Genomic DNA, 18,476 nt, shown 5'->3' on the forward strand with positions numbered 1-18,476 from the left:
ACACGGACATCAAACAAAAGTTTTGCTTTTTCTAAAGCTGTAATATTATTTAGTTCTTTTTTGTTAAAGTGAACTAAATAAAATTCTTGAGAAAGCCCTTTCCGAACAATGCCAGATTGGGTTCTCTTTTTCATAATGATTACTTGGACTGGGGAAAAACCAAGTATATCATTTATTCCATTTTTGATCTCTTCAGGTGATTTATAGTCACTTGAGAGACCTTTCAAGACAACTTTGAACAAACGTTCAGTTTTGTCGTCATAAGTAAAAAAATTGTGCTTCTTCTCTTCAAGATGTTTGAGAAGAAGCTCACGATCTTTAAGAGTTTCCGGCAAAACGCGACAGTCTCCTTTCTTTGCGATTTGGAAGGAAACTTTGATTCCCCTAATGGAGTTCAAGATCTCCTGCCTAAATCCCCCAAATTCGGAACAACTGACCACGATAGGCGGCACTCTTTGCTTCCTCACTTGAATCAAATAGCCTGGGCTAGAGGCTGCTTCGATTTGGTGTTCGGAAAATTTGTCTAGAGCATCGAACTGATTGCTCATTTCGATACAATTATTCATTTCACCCTTGGAAGAAAGTTCGCATTCCGGGGAAACGTCCTTTCTTCCATTCTTGCCACGTGTAGTGACAGTTTTAAAACCCACTTTTTTGGAAGGAAGTAGTGAATTCAGATTTACACCCTTCCTTTTGTTTGTTGTTGATACCATGTTTAATTAATAAACGAAAGAAGACGTGACCTTCGAAAGGTTTTTTCCCAAGACGGTGTCCAAGAAGGTTTACCACCGCTAGCTTTCGCCAACGGGTCCAACGAAAAATCGAAGGCACGGGTCCAAACAAGGATCGTAAAGGGATCAATAGTAGAAAAAATAGTACTGAAAAGTACTGTTTTAGTAGCACTGAAAAGTACCGTTTTTAATTTAAGCACTGAAAAGTACTGTTTTTGTAGCACTGAAAAGTACTGTTTTATTGCTTTAGGTAGTTTTTAAGAAAACTTCCAAGAGCAGAGAGAATTCGTGTACGCACAGCACGAAGGTACGATGCGCACTGGGGTGAACCTGGAATTATTTAGTAAAACCTGAAAAAAAACCTGGAAATATCAGGGAATTTTATTTCGGTAAACGAGTAGACACCTCGTTTTTGGGTCATTTTTATTTCCTGTTTTCAGGCATGAGATCTCATAAAGTACCTATCTGTAAGCCACTAAGTCACTACCAGCCCTGAACACGCAGTGCCATCCCATTTCCGCGCTAGAGCCGTCGCTGTCATCGAATTGCATAAGTTGGCGTCCATTAATTCTGTCATAAATATGTACAATCGATGACTAGTACTAGCTCATTAGCAATGCATTTCACTCATAGAGGAAAGGGAAAAAGGTGCTTGCACTACTGAGCAGCAGTTGAGCACCTGCGATAGGGTCCGTGTACCTATAACCGAGCAGCTAAGAACAAATATTTGAATAATTTATTTTGTAGTGTAGGAACTGTTGGTGCCAGGGAGCTTAAATTTTAGTCATTTTTTTAATAAATAGAGCTGTAAGTCAATATTAGTTAGATAATGAGCTGCATAGCAAAAAATATTTTGCTACTGTTCATACCAAAACGGTCGTAAAAGCGAGTATAGAGGACAATCTACTAAGGGTTTACCCACCCTACGACTCTCCCGCTATCAAGTATTGGTGCTATATATGATCATAACTAACGGTTGTCCCCATATCTGGGGGACAGGCTAGCGCTTGCGAAAGAAAAAGGCCCTGGTTTGCTCGGCGGAGGAAAGGTACTTGGCATTCGAGGTTGTGCTGGATGATTGAATAACACATTTATCAATTACGCTCGCGCACATGCCGGGATGTTGGGGAATGCATATTGATGATTGAAGTGTTTACTGGACAGAATGTTGTTGCAGGTTGGATAACAGATTATTTTGTGAATGAGTGTGATGTGCACATGATTTTATTTTTGGCCACAATCGTGTATGATTGATTGCGACAAAAGTATTGTTCAGAATGTCTGGTTTTAATAATAAGAACTCAGCTTGAACCATTCTCAATACATCTAACTGAACTTCAGGCTTTTAGAGCATAAGTTGGATTAAGGGAGCATGAGGAAAAATCTTCGTTTTTTTAAACAAGTATGAAGAAATAATATCCAAACTTTTTTGCAATCTATCTAAAATTACATGCAAGCTTTGTCCTTTGGTGGGGAGGCCTGGAAACAAAGATTTGTGACATCCATAAAGTACCTTAGGTTAGTCAGTTGTAAAAATATCCCAGAATGTTGCCTTGAGGAACTCCAGCTCTTACAGGAAGTATTTCATACTTGGGATTCTGGTAATTCACATAAAGTGCACACTTTGAAAAATAATTTTGAACAATTCTAACAGTGTATGTCGGTATCGGCTTCTAAGGCTTTTTCTTAATTTTATAAAATTTTCAAAAAACTTAGAGCCAATTTTTTTTTAGTTCAGGAAAACTTTATTTTATTTAATATTATTTTCTAAAAATTCGTCCTTTTGTGAAACAGTGCATTCTGACAAATGTTTGATTCTGTTGAATAGATACTAAAAAACGACTTTCCGTCAAATGACTTTTTGGCGAATGTCATCCAACCGTTTAAAGACACCATCAGTAGTGTCGATGAAGTACCGATTAAGCAACAACGTGCGTTGTTTCCAGTTTTAATTAGCCAGAACCATCGCCACAGTTTACTCAACTCAAGCCACAGTTCGTGTTATGTACAATTCCCATCAAGATTAACCGCCGACGACGACACTCGTTCATTTACGGCAGTGAGTGAAAAGATCGTCGATTAGTCACATACCTACCTCCAGCACTCACGCCATCCCGTTAAAACGCTGATCCACGAAATCGACAATCGGACAGGAAACGAGCGACTGGGAGAGAGTGATTAGAGTTTCTTTGTTTACAAAACCCGGGACATATTTCATGTCATTCGAGCTAATGTCTTCCCTCGTCAGCTCCGCCCAGTCTGTGCAAGACTTGGCCCCAAAATCACCACCGTCACAACACTCCAGAGAGTGAATCGAATGGATTCGGTACACCGTAAACTTGGGTGAAATGTGACTTATGTATTTAGGTGACAAATGTGTCTTATATATTTAGGTGAAGTTAATAATCAGATAAATTCAACTCACTTGTAAAAAATCGGCTTCGGCAAATGAAATGTTAACAAAATGTTAATTAAAGCTTAATTAAGTATTACCAGTAATTAGGATAGTGTTGCCTAACACAGAACACCTAGACATAAGAAATGATTAATGTTTGGAATATAAATAAGGGAGTAGAAGGCATGAAAAATTGATCAATTTCACCCAAAACTACGGTATATCGCCAATGCGTGGCCATAAACTAGAGAAGATCCATTTCGAAATGCCTCGTTTGAAGTGAAATATTCCCCAGAAGTGGGACCTTCCGAAAATAACCAAACATCCCGAGACAGTAGAACGGAACCTCAGCAGCAGCGATGGCAAACTGTAGTGTTCTCCGCTTTTGCTAAGTAGACATGATTCCGCTGATCAATGCTTCTCCTAGATCCACTCGTCACCGTCGTGTCTGGAAGATCAAATTCCATGCCAGCGAATGCTGCTGATAGACGAACGAACTTCTTTTGAGGTTTTGTGTGCAGAGCGAGTCAACTCCGGTGATAATTTCTGTTTGTCTCACACATCTGTCGGAGGTTTAAATGGAGAACTTAGAATAGGTAATTTTGGATCGGGTTTATGCACCAAACCGTTGATGCGTGGCGGTCGACTGTTAGAGGTTGAGTATTGGTTGGAACTGTGGGATGAACTGGAAAGGTTACGGAGTATATCGATTGCGACTCGTAATGAACGAACAGTACATATTTGCGTCACTTTGTTTCGTTTAGCTTTTAGTGGAATGCGTTGCACCACGAATGCGCTTGAATTAGCTTCAACATGGCTGTTCGATCTTTGTTTGAGTTTTTGAAGATCTCGAAATAGATAGGTATCCACATAACTATGCGAGGTGATTGCATTTATTGCTGTGATCTATGTAGCAGGGCTGGTAGTGAGTTGTTTATTTTTAAACCGGTCACAATAAAGTCTCGCTTTTCAAGTATTTTCTACGAAAGTCACTTTTATTGAAAAAAGGTAGGCTATTGTGAACTATTTTAGGAAAAAAAATCCGAGTAAGGTTTGAACAAGTTTTAAGTTAGGTTATACCCAGAACAATTTCATGACAGTGGCAAAATATTGGTTGAGGGTGCTTTTTAGTCAATCTTTTACAAAAGTTCCTCGCAACTCCCGATGTTTTCTAACAAATTTACCAATACAAACAATACCTTTTAACTACGCACTTCATAAAGGGAACAAATTAAATCTACGCCAATCTCTACTCTTGCATCATAAAACTTGACACTCACCATCGACAATAGTGCGAAAAAAAAACAGGCAACAAACTGCAGATTGCCATTCGAAATGTGCGACTGAAAATGGCAGGCTGCTTCGGCGTTTGTAATCAAATTAATTTATTACGCGTGAGAAAAAAAACGGTTCGCTCTGACGTGATTTACACCTAGCGCTGCAAAGTAGTTGAATGCTGTTTGGACCTTTAGCCTGAGGCAAACGACAAAACGAAAATCTACCTTTGGTACACCTGGCGAGTAACTCCACTGCTGCTCATGTTGCAACAGCGCGCGAACGGAAGATCAACTTTGTACTTTGCCAGTAGGTATCTTACATTGTGCGCAAAAGAGTGGCTGCTACTTGCCATATCATTCACCAAACGCACCATAAAACCTGGAGGTTGGTTTCTGCAACTGTTGAACGTTCACAGCGATTTGCATCAAAAAAGTCTTTAGTCGCACCTCCAAACCACATAGTCGATCGGATGTCGGCGAGTTTGCTTGTGTCATGTTTACACTTTAACACTGTCGCCGTCTAAATATCCCCTTAGATTTTAGTGACGGAGTAACTGGTTTTGCTGGATACCAGAGTTCAAAGTGACACGGCAGCCGCTGCTTAGGTTTGGATGGAGATGCTCATGATTTCACGCGACATTCGGTCTCCTTCGTATGACTTTATTGACCCGTAAACGCCCAAGGTAATCCCACAATTGTGCTTTAGTTCCGAAATTGTTATCAATAGCTAGGTTCCCATAAAATAAACACAGTTTCAGCAAAAAAATAAAGTCTATGGTGTGGATCCAAAAAAAATCTTTAAAGTGTGTCGTCGATATCTGATAGATCCGTATAATTAATTTTGCATTTTATTAACACTAAATTAATGCAAGTTGATCCTTTCGAAACAGTAAAAGTTGTAAAAAATATTTTCGGTTGGAAACGTTCAACTCTTTTACTACCACGGGGGAGAAATCTTACGTTTACAGGAAAGGGTCCAGAAAAAGTTAAAAGTCCATCTCTGACAATGCATATCTCCGTCGTTTTCTAAGCGATTTTCATTTTTTTTGCTGTAATGGAATTATACACTTTTCGAAACCAGTATCCATTAAAATTTTATTTTAAAAGATAGTATACCCAAAGTTTTTTAAAACAAAATTTTCTTCTTAGTGTTATCTGGTACGGATATGTGGCACAAATTAAGCAACGTAACAATATTCGAGGTGATAAATTATGGTTTTCTGGGTAAAAATAAGTTCCGGAACCACAATTCACAAGTTTGGGTTGAAATATACATTTTTGATTGCACTCAAAACATGTTTTAGTCAAAAAACTTCGAAAACCCTGTTTTTAAATCTTTTTATCTGGAAATCAAAATTCGACCCTGTGACATGTAGTTTTTTTCCACATGAATTTGATTGTAGAAGCCCAGCACAAATTTTTGGGCAGAAATAAAAAAAATTGATTACACTCAAAATATCTTTGAATTAAGGCTAAGTAGCCCGTCATACGTTTTTGCAACAATTATGACTTTTCAGCTTGCATTTCAAAGTGATAAAACTCAGTCTTGATAGTTTATATTGACTTGGAAAAGTATCCCGGTACGCACTAACATGCATAAAGTATGCTGATACTTTTTCAGCGTTGTCAGTGCAAAACCAACTGATTTTCTTTGATTTGAATTCGTGAGATGAATTAGCAACAATCATCAACGACGCGTACAAATTTCAATGACGGCCTACTTCGCCTTAAAAAAAAAACAAAGAAAAAAAAAAATTTAAGCTCTGTTTTTTTTTTGTTTTTATCTAGTCTGTTTATTTGGGGCTCAAATGTTTTGACACTGTTTGCCTATAAAGCAAAATTCAAAGCAATAACTGGTGGATCTCGAGACTGATACATGACTGCTGAAGTCTATTGAATATATTTGTGCAGAAATATATTTTTTTGATTACACACTAAATTGATTTCATTTTTGAAAATTACGAAGATCCCATTTTGTATCTTCTTCTTCTTTCTGGCGTTACATCCCCACTGGGACAGAGCCTGCTTCTCAGCTTAGTGTTCTTATGAGCACTTCCGCAGTTATTAACTGAGAGCTTACTATGCCAATGACCATTTTTGCATGTGTATATCGTGTGGCAGGTACGAAGATACTCTATGCCCTGGGGAGTCGAGAAAATTTCCAACCCGAAAAGATCGTCGAACGGTGGGATTCGAACTCACGACCCTCAGCTTGGTCTTGCTGAATAGCTGCGCGTTTGGCGCTACGGCTATCTGGGCCCCCTATCCCATTTTGTATACTATTTGCCAATAAATCAAAATTTAATGCGATGACATCTTGTTTTGTCGCTATAAATTTAATTACAGATGTCTGGTGAACAAGTTTGTTCAGAAAATAAAATTTATGAGCCCTTTTTTGAACTTTTGCCTGCAAATCAAAAATTAAAAATAAAAACAATTGATTCGACTTCCACGTTTTCCGACAAACGATCTGGAGAATGTTTGAAGCTGTTTTACTTTTATTTCTTGGTGAAATTATATTTATATTTTTAGCTCACAAAAGTCCATTGAAAGTTTCTGTTTGTGAATAGAAAGTTTTTATTATACTGAATTACGAAAAAATCATTTTTACTAACTGTTTTTAAACAAAAATTTAATTCGTTTATTTCTGTCCGAACATCTTAGACAAACAAACTTAGGTCGAAAAAAAACATGTCATCGCTTTGAGCGTTATTTTAAATTAAAAATGGGTTGAATAGTTGGATGTTTCTTAGTTTTTGAAGTAAAATAAATTTTGAGTGTTATCTAAAATTCAACTCATGCTCAAACATGTTCAGTAGACATTTGAAGGCAAATTATTGTTAAAAAAAAACATATCATATCATTGCATTGAATTTTGTTTTATAGATTAACAGGTTAGAACCTTGAGTTTTGATTAGCTCTTTAGGTTGAAAAATAAGTCTTATCTAAAAGCTTTATTTCTGTTCTGACGCGTTGTTTAGACTGCTACAGTCAATGCTTTTTCGAAGAAAATACATGTAATAACCATGAATTTTGATTTACTGTCAGTGTTTTCCAATATTTATATTTCTGCCCAAACATATTTTCTAGACTTCTAAAATGAAATTTACATCGAAATAATTGAATGTTATCGCTTCAAGTATGGATTAACTAGCAAATAATTCAAAGCAATGACGGTTTCTTCCATTTTGAGAATAAAACAAGTTATGAGTGTAATCTGAAATTTTCATTTTACCCTAAACATGTTAACCAAACTTGTATAAGCAAATAGATACTAAAAAAATATGCAATTGCTTTGAATTTTGATTTATAGGCTAATAAGTTTAAAACTTCAGTTTCTTGTTGTTTTTCAGGCAAAAAAAAATAGAGTATAATTTTTTATGCTCAAATATAATCACTGTTTTTGTATAGCCAAATATATTACTAAGAAATACATGTCATTGCTTTACAACTCGATTTATGGTTATACAGTTAAAGATGGTCACTGAATTTCTACAAGTAATTTCATGCCTTTTTCTTTTCGATTGCTATGTGTATTGATTTTAAGGCAAAGAGGTTAAAAATCTAGGGTTTCTCGTAAGCTTTTGGTAAACAATGTTTTAAATGTTGTACAAGCAAAGTTTTACTGAAAAAGCTAGATATAATCGCTATGAATTTTGATTTATAAGCAAACATATCGCAAACCTAAAGTGTTTCGTAGTTTTCAGAGTAAAACAAATTGTGAATGTTATCAATAATTTATATTTCTACTCAAAAATGTTCATTTGACTACTTTAGTCAAATTGATAAAAGCACATGTTATTGCTTGAATTTTGATTTATAAGCAAACGGTTTGAAATGGAGAGTATATATTATAATATTCTAGTAAAATAAATTTTGAGTGTAGCATGCATAGCATAGCATAGCATAGCATAGCATAGACTGACTGTACATGTCAATGGTTGCTACTCCGTGATTGATCGCAACTGGTAAGAATTGCACTACGATCCAAATGAATAAGGGATGGGAGTTTCCGCTTACTCTCGAAGTGCAATTTTAGCAGATCTAATATTATTGATCAATAACGGCGCCGGTCAAGTCCTTACAGTCAGTTGGGATGGGGAAGGAATGTTAGGGTGTAATGATTGTTGCTTCTAGAGACCGAGAATACCTCTGCATCTCCACAATCACCACGGGAAGGGTATTTATTAGTGAGGGAGGAAAAGATCTGGGAGTCACCTCTGGTCGGTGATGCGATCCATGGACAAGGGGGAAATATACGACTTATATTTAAAGCTAGTTTTGTATTTTTGTCTCGAGAAGTTTTTGGTAGAAACTTTAAAAAATACGTCAACATCTATAATGTCGAACAATTCAAAAGACGTTTTTATTAATGACGAAAACTGAAAATTACATGTATATATTTTAAATTATATGAAACAAGAATAATGCCGACACTTGTAGTGACGAACCATACATAGTTTGTTTGAAAATGACATATGAATATTACTGTGCATTTTGTCTCGATATGGTAGAAGTTTTAAAAAATACGTCAACATTCACAATGTCGAACAATTCAAAAGATAATTTTCAATAATATCAAAAAGAGAAAAATATATGTTTATTGAAATTGTATAAGAAAATAGCATAATGCCGACACTTATAGTGACGAACCATACAAAGTTTGTTTTAGTATTACATAAAAGTTACGCTTTCAAGAAAAAATGTGTTATCATAAGCATGAAACGAACTCACCAGTTGGTCATCCATTCTCGACTGAACACAAAACTGACACTGACAGCAAAACTTCTTGGCGTTCCGAAAACAAACCGTCTTGCTTGGGCCTTCCCAAATACCTACCCAGCAAGACGCTCCAAAACAGGGAAGAAAAAAAAAAAATTCTCCGGCGACGAAAACAAGCGCGAAACCGTGAGCAAAATCTATCGGACGACGCAAAACCGAACTGTCCTGCTTGGGCTTCACGAAGCACTACCCAGCAAGACGCACCAAAACAGAAAGAGAAAAAAAATCTCCGGCGCCGAAAACACGCGCGGAACCGTGAGCAAAATCGATCGGACGACGCAAAACCGAACTGTCCTGCTTGGGCAAGACGCTCCAGAACAGGGAAAAAAATTCTCCGGCGACGAAAACGCGCGAAATCGTGAGCAAAATATATCGGACGACGCAAAATCGAACTGTCCTGCTTGGGCCTCACGAAGCACTACCCAGCAAGACGCTCCAGAACAGGGAAAAAAAATTCTCTGGCGACGAAAACGCGCGAAATCGTGAGCAAAATATATCGGACGACGCAAAACTGAACTGTCCTGCTTGGGTCTCACGAAGCACTCTCTCTAGTAAAATAAATTTTGAGTGTAGCTTAGCTTAGAGCTTAGACTGACTACACATATCAATGGTTGCTATTCCGTGATTGACCGGAGTCAGTGAAAATGCACAAAGAATCAACTAGAAGATCGGCTGGGATTGGCCATAATCTTCTTCAGTGTGCATAATTCAGTGCCTCTATTTATACATGGTCAATAACGGCGCCGGCCACGTCCTTGCAGTCAGGTGGGATTGGGGGAAGGAATGTTAGTGTGTAACCTTTGCTATTTGGAGACCGTGTTTGCCTCTGCATCTCCACAAAGGTTACTGGGAGGGATGTTTGTTAATGGGGAGGATCGTTGGGTCACAGGATTCACTTTGATAAGCGATTAGACCATGATAAATAATTATTGGTGAGATATAAACATGCTTATATGTAAATATTATTTTTTCATTTGATATGAACAATATCTATGTAGAGAAAAATTATGCCGACACTTGACGTGACGAACCTTTCAAAGTTTGTTGAATAAAGTGAACCTTTCGCAAGTCTACACTCGTAGTGTCGAACCATTCAAAGTTTTTTTTTAATTACAAAAATAAAGGTAAAAGGTGTTTTGAAAAAGAAAAAATTAGACATTAATAATTTATGAATCAGAGTTTATGTCGACACTCACAGTGACGAACCTTTCATAGTTTGTTGAAAAATCATATTTACGTCTCACCGTTGTAACGATTAAAGGTGCAGTCATACATATTTTATAGATTTGAAATAGTAGCATGAAACGAGCTCACCAATTGATCCGTCATCCTTGAGCAGCAACAATCCACTTTCAGCTTCACTCATTTGATCGGCTATATAAAAGCACTCAGAGAAAATAGGCGCACGACCCGAGAGGGAAAACAACTGACGACTGCTCGGGCTTTCTTGCTGCACTGCCCAGGAGCAAGTGTCAACTTCGAAAGATCAAAAAGAACTAATCGAACGCGCCACTTTTTCACTTTACCCGACCGATCGCGCGACATGTTTGATCCTGCCCTCATCGCCGGCCCCCGTAGGAGCAAGCGTCAAGGTCGAAGGATCAAACATAACTAAACGATCACGCCACTTTTTCACTTTCACTCGACCGACGCGCGACATGTTTGATCCTGCCCTCTTCGCCGGCTCCCGCAGAAGCAAGCGTCAAGGTCGAAGGATCAAACATAACTAAACGATCACGCCACTTTTTCACTTTCACTCGACCGACGCGCGACATGTTTGATCCTGCCCTCTTCGCCGGCTCCCGCAGAAGCAAGCGTCAAGGTTGAAGGATCAAACATAACTCTCTAGTAAAATAAATTTTGAGTGTAACCTAAAAACTTAATTTCTGCTATAACGACTTCACTGCACTTTTACAAAAGCTTTCATGTCGAAAAAACTGTATGTCAAAGCTTTGAATTTCGTTTTATTGTTGAATGTATTTTCCACAATGCTAGGAAGTGTCTATTGTTAAGGGCCAGTTCGCGAGAGTCGCAACCCCATCTTGTATCGATGTACTTCGATCAGGCTGATATTTTCAGGGATCGTTCTTCTATATAAAAGAAGATGTTTTGCAAAATATTAGATTTTTATATTAGGGGGAAAATGGACAAAATGACCCCCAAGAATTTCATGTCACTAAACATGCAAAATCTCAAAAACTGATATAACTTTAGTAAAAGTGCACGAAATATGTTGAAATATGGCATGATTACTCTACGCTATATAAACTTTAAGATAAGCATGGTATATGAATTTTGAAAATACTTCAATTCGAGAAAAGCGATTTAACACTTCATATCTGTGTTATGCATACATGCATACATGCATTCTACTAGTTATAAAAGTCGTGATATATTTAGTTGATTTTGAAAAGCTTTGCATAGTTAAATTTTACAATTGCATGCTAAAACATAGTGGTTCGGATTATGATTCAAAAGTGTCCGGATTTATAGCCATGATTTGCTACATTTTTCGTTGTAGTGTTTGAACTTAATCAGGTAACCAAGTTACAATGAGCACAATTTAAAGCTTGTCAACTATCTCATAATAATCTATAGTTTTTCATGATGTGTTTATTATTATTCAAAAAGAAACCCATTTCATAAAAGAAAAGTGGGTCAGAATGACCCCCAATATTTTTTTGTCAGAAAAGAACTCCTGTTACGTATAAACAGATTTTTCTGAAAAATATGTTTTTTTTTTGTAAAAGTACACAATTTTCGTGAAAAATGCAATTTTGAACAATCTTGTTCTCTTTTTCACTCTTTCGTGAAATTTGAAAACATCAAGGCCGGTAAAAGTCAAAATTCCATTCAATATATAAACAGTACAATGTCTAATAGCAGCTATATGTGCAGTCAGTCTAACTAAGCTAAACTTAATTATTTACAAAATGATCTCTACCATCATATAAGGTACACACACATGTGGCCCTCCCAATCGGTCCCATCAAAACATTACCCAAAAATAATGCGGTAGTTGATTCCCAGCGTGAGAAGAAATAACGCTTATTACTAAACCGCCGAGGCTGCTTATGAAAACATTGGTGCAATGCCTTATTGTTATCCACATCATCACTTTTGCAGAGGCGTCCCGTGAGGAATTTGATTACCTGTGCACTGACTCGCACAAACCGTTTATTTTGAATTATGAATAGAATTTTTCAATTGATTTTTTAAAATGTATTTCAGCTTAAAATGTAATTTCATATTATGAACACCTTAAAATGTAATTTCCAATACTGTATGCAATCTTGAAGTGTCTGGAAGCTATTTTATTTGTTGCTCATTGGACGTATTTTTTGTTTGTTTTCTTTGTTTTAATCACTAGTTGTAAGTTTTAAGAATTTTGGATGATTCCTTATACAATGTTTAGGGACAAGGAAAATTCTCAAAATTTCGCTGATACCAAGGCGATGAAAGAAAAAATTTGCGTATTAATCGCGGTCCCGTAGTTTGATCATATTTGACATAATAATGTATATTTACAGTAAAAATGACTGTTATATGCGTAAATTTCAAGCATTTTTCGTATTTTGTGAACTGAGATAATAAGTTTAATATCATATTATCAATGCAGAATTTAAAACAAGAAGAAAGACGTTTAACTTGAAAATAAACGATTAGCACATTTTTTTATATGAAGCTCACGATATCTTAGCTTTTTGACGATGTCCAGCGCTGGTACATCTCCTTTTATACTTTTGTTGATACATCAAAGCTTTTGAGTGAAATGATGACTGACTGTTGAACGCTGAAACCCACTTTATGTCCACCGCAATTTATCAGTTGTCAGTCTGTTGAGCAAGAAAAGCTATATTCACTCATAGTTTATAAATCAATTCAAAGCCACATAAATTTGGTTTATATAATAAGATAAAACATAATCAATTTGGCCAATATGTTTATAACATCTAGCTTTGGTTCCAATCAATATTGCGCCTAGTATCGCGCGACACCTGGAAGCTCCATGCAACATACATACACACAAAGCATGTATGGCGTTGACGCTTTCTCTTCCAACAGCTGACGTCGTGACGCCAGTTGCGCGCGCTTTCTCAATTCTCGCAAACCAATGCGAGCGTCATGGGCAATTTCTCTCTCGGGTGCACAAATTGGAGTGAACCAGATTTTACTTATACAACGCCACTGTTGCTCTAGAAATGCCAATACAAATGCACATTCCTGCTGTGCCCATACACGCTATTTTCGTGCACAAGAAAGAGTGCACGGCTGAAATGAACATTCTCTGCAATACGATGGAGACGCATGGCAGTTTGTCTTGTTTGCTTTGCTGTTTTCGCTTGCTGGTTGAGCAAGACCATGGAAAAGAGAATCAAACGGTTTGTTCACTGAGGGCGATGCACCAATTGAAGGTGAAGAAATCAAACAACATTTTCAAACAACTACACATTATGATTGTTGGAAGTATTGAGAATTATAATATATATTTAATTTGTTAGTTTGAAATCTTTGACTGTGCAGTGCACCAAGTGCACCTTAGGACGAGACGCCACTGCACTTTTGCAAGGAAGTGACATTTCTTTCACATATGGCAGCGCAGTATTACAACTACAGACAAGAGGCCTCCACACGCTGCTTATACCGTCCAGATTTTGATTCACCATGGTACACCTCAAATGAAAGCCCTTGAGTTGCCCTAGAAAACTTCATATTTAGTTTTTTGAACTTTTCGGCTTTTTTCGATTTGATACATTTTTTTCATCCAAATGCCATGTATATTTTGAAGTTTATATAACGTAAAGTAAACATGCCAAATTTCATACAAATCCGTGCATTTTTGTTATAGCTATAAGCAGTTTAATTGATTTTGTAATAAAAAAAAACAAATCAATAGTTTTTATTTTGTACCACTTCCCTCTAATATAAAAATCTGAAATTTTGCGAAATATCTTCTGTTATATAGGAAAACACCTGTAAATTTCAGCTCGATCGGATAACACCAATACAACCTCTCTAGGCAAGGGGGTTGCGGTACTCGCAAAATGGCTCAAGTTTAAACACTAACCCAAAAAAAAAATCGAAAATTTTTGAAACGGCATGTCTGGATTACACCTCAAATTAAAGCCCATGAGTTACCCTACAAAACGTCATATTTAGTTTTTTGACCTAGTTCGGTTGCCAAGAAAAAAATCGATTTGAAAATCACTAAAATTTTTATGAAAAACTTGTTTTTTCGAATTGAAGTATTTCCAAAATTCATATACCATGCTAATCTTAAAGTTTATATAGCGTAGAGTAATCAAACATCAACAACATAATCCGTGCACTTTTACTAAAGTTATATCAGTTTTTGTGATTTTGCATGTTTAGTGACATGAAATCATAGGGGGTCATTTTGTCCCACTTCCCCCTAATATAAAAATCTAATATTTTGCAAAACATCTTGCATTTCAGCCGGAGAACATCAATACAACTTCCCTTGGAAAGGGGGTTGCGGTTTTCGCGAACTGGTAGACGCATTTATTAAGAACCTATTAAAATTGACGAGCATCAAGCTCGGTTCCATTGCTGCGATAATTTTTGAAATCCCTTCGAAAACAACAAAGATATGCATTGTAAAAGTTTGATTTCCGACTTTTCAGGTGATTGGATGTGCAGATGTAAGGTACATTTGATCATGCTATGGCGCCGCCTGGTGAGTGAATTCCAAAATATAATTACCACTGAGTGGAAGATATGAAGTCTACGAACAAGTTCTCGAAACATAATATCATTATATTTTGAGTCATTTTCAAGTTATTTGCGCAAATCACTGTCCTCAAAATAGGACGCTGGGCGTTAACGGATTAAACTTGAAAACTTCAGTGCGCATCGTACTCTGCAAAGCGTATACGAAATCTACCTAAAGTTTTAAGACAGTACTTGTCAGTGCTACAAAAAACATTACTTTTCAGTGCTACTTTTATACAAATCCTTTTTCGATGTCTGTTGTTCTGAATTTGGAGGATTTATGCAGGAGATCTTGAACTCAATTAGAGGAATCAAGGTTTCCTTCTAAATTGCAAACGCGTTTGCCGAAACTTCTTAAAAATCGCGAACTGCTTCAAACGTCTTGAAAAGAAGAAGCACAATTTTTTTACTTATGACGACAAAACTAAACGTTTGATGACTTTAATGCAAAACATCGCTCATGGAATAATTCGCAAAGCAATTCCAATGGCTAAATTTTATTTGATGAGTGCTCTTCAGGATACTTCTCAATACAATACCCTGATAGTCCTACTTGTTTTTCCGCTTCTAGAAACCCTTCTACTATTGTTTTAAAACATTGTTTTATGTATTGCAGTTAAAAAGCTGCTTGATTCATAGTTCAAATCCCAATCGCATAACAGAATAAGCATAGATCTGCCCTATTTAAACTTTCACTGAAACAAACTGCATTTATTTCCCGCCGACACTACACTCGTACTCGACTCGAGAGACTTCAAGGGGCCACCAGGAGAGGAAATTCAGGTCACTGGCATTTTATTTAGTTTGCCTTTTTCCTTCTTCCTGTGTTGTGTCGCTAGCTACGGTGGACTGTGCGCGCATGATTTTCAGAACGATTTTCTTTTCCTTTCACTTTAGAGCAGATAGGGTATACGTTCCCGTAGTGGAGGTAGCTCCAATAGTGCGTGGTCGACATGTTTTACGCTAAAAGATCACTATATGATACTTTTTCTATGATGTACGATGTAAAAATGATACAAGCATTCTAATAGTATTTGTGAAACTTAATCGAAAAGCCATTTAAAACAATTATTTTACTTCTTTGTATTTGTAAGTGGTGAATCAGATTGCACTATTAAAGGAACCATGCTAAAACATACCTCCACTAAAGGAACAGTGTTCCCATTATTGATGCAAAGATGTTTGCAGGGAAATTTCAAATAAGCCGTGATTTTCATACATTTGAATGATAGAAGGATTTGAAATCTATCTACTGCTACGTTGAAGTATCATATTTCATGATTTCATCAGCACATATCAACTGATTTCCCTTAGGTATACCACCACTAATGGTACAATTTCCCTATACCAAACGAAGCCGCTTTTTTGTAGCAGACAACGAGGCGGACCGGGTTGTACCGTATACCTATCGTATCAAAGGTATTTAGTGATACTTTTTTGCCCATTGCACTTCCCTCTGATTTTGATGTCCATCCAGCGGATAGTGAACTGCGGCAAATTCATGTCCAGACGGATGCTTGTAGTTGGATTTGTAAATGTTACATCTGACACGAGCCACTCGACGACAACTCCGTGGAAAGCTGTGATTTCCGGATATCGGATAACAGCTTTTGCTACTTTGTGTACTACAAAAGATAACCCTCTCGCAGATTAGATGACTATTAAAGTATTTACCCATGTGATTGAAAGGAATCCCGTCAAGTTGCTCAAATGAATTTTTCATTGCAAACCGTAATTTGCTTCTATGCTGCATTCGACCGTCAACTTGTCGCGTTGTTCGTTTGGGCACAGACAGACTTCCTTATTGAGCTGTGGCCGTTAATACGCCCTCCTCTCCATCGGTATTATACACCACCTCAATTCTGTTTTAGGAAAGGTCATCACGACGGAGATGGTCGGTTTTAAGCAGGTTATTTGCATTTAAACACTTGAACGATTTGCCATATAGTGGATGTAGATACTTATGCGATTTGTATTTTGTTTCTTTTCCATTTCAGGAGGAGTCAGAGACGAAATCGGATTATCGTCTGCTGTGCGTCAAAAAAGTATCCGGTAAGTTCTGTTAGTTGATCTAGTGAGCTGGTTCGGATTATTCAATTAATTATATAAAGTATTAAGAATGCCATTGCAAAATGTCTATGAACGAAGCGTGTAAACTTCTTGCCATCACTAACTAATTCGACGACGAAATAACTAGACGATGTTATTTCAATTTAACCTTTCTTTACATCAAAAAAGCTATATGAATTTTGCATTAAGGGTCACAAATCGTCAGTGACTTTGGAACACTCGCCATTTCTGATTTTAATGTTTTGTTACTAACCCTGATTCTTGATTCTTTATAATAAACCTTAGAATGGAATTGCTGTAAGTTTGGTAATTCTGAACACACCTATAACAACCTTTTTCAGAAGTAACTAGGTCACATCATACGCTCTTACATGGTATGACGGCTCAAATTTCATGATTTTAAATTCCGATTTACAAAAGCATCCAGTCAAACACGATTGATTAGATTTGGCCGTTCTGGAATATTTCGAAACAAATACCTAGTACAAACTTTCGGCTGCTCAAAATTCATGATTTTTCATTCAGATTCAAATGTCACATACCGACCATAGGAAAGGTTATATTCGATTAAAGCGTAGTCCGCAGCTGAAAAGTGCTGTGTAAAAAGATAGGTCAAGAAACGATCAAGAAATGATTCAACTATAGAAGTTCCTTGAGCAGTCCGCAGCTGATAAGTAGAGCCGATTTCGTAACGTCGGTAACGCCTGCAGTTCAAATCAAATGGAACTGTCACTTTTCCGTGCGGAAAAAATGTTCCACTCAATTATTCCGTAAGAAAAAGTGACATTCCATTTCCAGGAAATCAGTTGTCAAATTTACTTTGGTAAAAAGCAGCATTTTTTCTTAAGGGCTACGGACTACGCTTAAATAACCTGAAATCATCGCCCAATAAGAACTTTTGATCGCTACTGGATTCATGACATCAGTTACCATAGCGCTTCAGGAATATCTCATGCAATTCACATAGGAATTCCTTCAGAGAATTTACAAGGGATTCGACCAGGAATTCCACTACTGATCACACTAGCAATTGAACCAGGAATTGCACCGAAAATTCCTCCAGGATACCACCAGTAATTCTTCCAGAACTCCATCATAGATTTCATCGGCAATTCCACCAGAAATCCCTTCAAGAGTTCTGTTTGATCTTTCGACCTTGACACTTGCTTTTGCCGGGGCGAGCGACGAGGGCAGGATCAAACATGTCGCGCGTTGTTCTAGTAAGTGAAAAAGTGGCGTGATCGGTGAGTTCGGTTGGAGTAACTGAAAAAGTGCCGCGATCGGTTAGTTCTGTTTGATCCTTCGACCTTGACGCTTGCTCCTGGGCAGTGCGTCAAGAAAGCCCGAACAGTTTTTTTTATTCTTTTTGGGTCGCGCGCTTATTTTTTTTTCCTGAGTGCCTTAGCCGAGCAAACGAGTGAAGCCGAAAGTGGATTGTGGCTGCTCAGTCAAGGATAACGGATCAATTGGTGAGCTCGTTTCATGCTA

General features: G+C 37.2%; 1 protein-coding gene across 22 annotated transcripts in view; it reads left to right on the forward strand.

Moving 5' to 3' along the window:
* Window positions 1–18,476, forward strand: part of LOC5567588 (CDC42 small effector protein homolog) — a 139,186-nt gene that overhangs the window by 42,875 nt on the left and 77,835 nt on the right. For all 22 annotated transcript variants that reach the window (XR_002501332.1, XR_002501336.1, XR_002501331.1 and 19 more), the window contains one exon: window positions 16,916–16,970. The gene's annotated coding sequence lies outside the window, so the exon portion shown is untranslated. The remainder of the gene's footprint in view (window positions 1–16,915; window positions 16,971–18,476) is intronic.

This window comes from Aedes aegypti, chromosome 3 (genome assembly GCF_002204515.2).
Source record: "Aedes aegypti strain LVP_AGWG chromosome 3, AaegL5.0 Primary Assembly, whole genome shotgun sequence".
NCBI classification, from domain to species: domain Eukaryota; kingdom Metazoa; phylum Arthropoda; class Insecta; order Diptera; family Culicidae; genus Aedes; species Aedes aegypti.